Raw genomic sequence first — 2,116 nt, forward strand, 5'->3', positions numbered from 1 at the left:
TAAAATGTTCGCTGTCTCCCTTCACCCACGATTCTGTTGTTCGTCGAGCGGGTGAGGGTGGGGTGTGTGTGAATATGTCAGTCATTGTAGTTAGTTCCCCATACTTCTAGCACTAGTCCCATTACTGTTCCTGAGGGGTTTATCTGTCCAGATTCTGTGTGTCCAGAGCTCTTATCTGTACTGGTGTACATGCTCTAGTCTAGCCTGAAATCAGGTTGTAAGGTTGAACTGGGGTCATGATAGTTGGGGTGGGCAGGCATTAAAGAACTGGAAGAATGTTGAGTGTTCCATCGGTGCTATGCTTCACCCTGCCTGACTTGTTCTTTCCTTATGACCCTTCTGTGAAGGAATGTCCAGTTGTCTAAAGATCGGCTTTGGGTCTCCACGCTGAACCCACTTATTTGCATTGATATATTTGTTTGTTTTGGGTCTTCTGATACCTGATCCCATCAACACCTCATAAAGACCCCAGATGCTATATCATTTAATAGCCGAGCACCATCAGCTTTCTTCACCATTCTTGCTTGTGTACCCATTTTGACTTCAGCGATCATGTCAGGAAGGTGAGCATCACAGAATGCCAGGGTATTAGAGCAGCATTCTTGCGGTGATGGAGTACTTGAGTAGAGACCCAATGTCAGTCTACTACTTTACTGCTTAACACTTAAATATATGTACATAGACCTATATCCCTATCATTATATATTAATATATTTACATATGTGTATGCCTGTATTTATACCTCTATAAATGTCTTTTGCCTCCTAGTTCTTTCTGCTATTTCTTTTTACTTTCCTCTTGTCCCACTATCATGTTCGACCTTCATTCGTCTCTCAGTACTTTCTCCCAGCTACCTTGCATTTGATCAAACTTCACCAGACATTCTACACCCTCCTAGATTTTAGATCTCTTATTGCTCCCTTGCCCCTGGGTTTGTTGGCTCACCTGTTCCTTTCTTCTATCTCCTCCTCTCTCATGACCCCCTGGAGCCATTGGTCCCCATTATTTTCTCCTCTGGATTATTTATCCTGCCTATCTTATATGGATAGACATGAGAAAAAGGGTGGGGGGGAAAGCCTACAAATAGTTCCAGGACTGTCTGCTGACCCTTATGAATGTTTTCCAATTGGGTCTGGTGAAGTGCCAAGCCCTGCCCACCAATTCCGAAGTTTATTTTCAGGATTCCTCAGGGACTTCATTACTTTGCCCCCCTCACTGCTCTGTTGTGTGCCCTTCGTGTTTCGCTCCGGTGGGAGGGCTGGGGAGGGACAAAAAGAGATAAAGACACAGACACATCATCTGGATTGGTGGGGGGAGGCATTAGCACAAGGTTGAAATAGCCAAATATGATAATGAAATGTGCAAGGACCTAGAATTAGAAAACCAGAAGGGAAAAATATGCTCAGCGTATCTAAAACGGAAAGAACTCAAGAAGCTCTTCACAGCTGCTGCCAAGGTGTTTGGTTCCTTCTGAGGAAGCTAGGGCTGAGTTGGCGTGAGGCCCTCACGTCATCCAGCGACTAGCACCACACCGGGCAGCCACCAGCCCAGCACTCCTGCACCAGGGCCTCCGTCTCTGGGCTCGCCTGCATCTACTCGGCCCTTTTCCTGCATGATGATGAGGTGACCGTCATGAAGCACAAGATCAATGTCCTCATTTAGGCAGCTAACATCGGCATCAACGTGGAGCCCTTCTGGCCCCGCTTGTTCACCAAGGTCCTGGCCAATGTCAATAACGGGAGGCTTATCTGCAATGTAGGGCCTTCCCCAGCCGCTGGTGCTGCCCCAGCCCGAGGACCTGCACCTGAGGAGAAGAAAGTGGAAGCCAAGAAAGAAGAGTCAGAAGAATCTAACGGTGACATGGGCCTTGGTCTTTTTGACTAAACTTCCTTTTGTAACATGTTCAATAAAACGAACTGCATTCTCTGGGGGAAAAAATAACCAAAAAATGCAAGCCTTGAATTACAATTTTGAAAGATCCTATAGTCAAAATATTGAATGAGCATCAAGAGAAGCTGGAAAGAATATACAGTCACTGTTCTAGAAAGAGCTAGTCTTGAAGCACTTGCTGATGAAGAGTGAAGATCGTAGCCTTCAGTATATGGGTTACAACTCA

At 45.7% G+C, this 2,116-nt stretch overlaps 1 pseudogene; it reads left to right on the forward strand.

Moving 5' to 3' along the window:
* Nucleotides 1-610: 610 nt before the first annotated feature.
* On the forward strand, nucleotides 611-1,884 carry LOC101664460 (annotated as a pseudogene).
* The last annotated feature ends 232 nt before the right edge of the window (nucleotides 1,885-2,116 follow it).

Source organism: Echinops telfairi, unplaced genomic scaffold (genome assembly GCF_000313985.2).
Source record: "Echinops telfairi isolate 266 unplaced genomic scaffold, ASM31398v2 ScPeMD7_7;HRSCAF=31, whole genome shotgun sequence".
Lineage (NCBI taxonomy): Eukaryota > Metazoa > Chordata > Mammalia > Afrosoricida > Tenrecidae > Echinops > Echinops telfairi.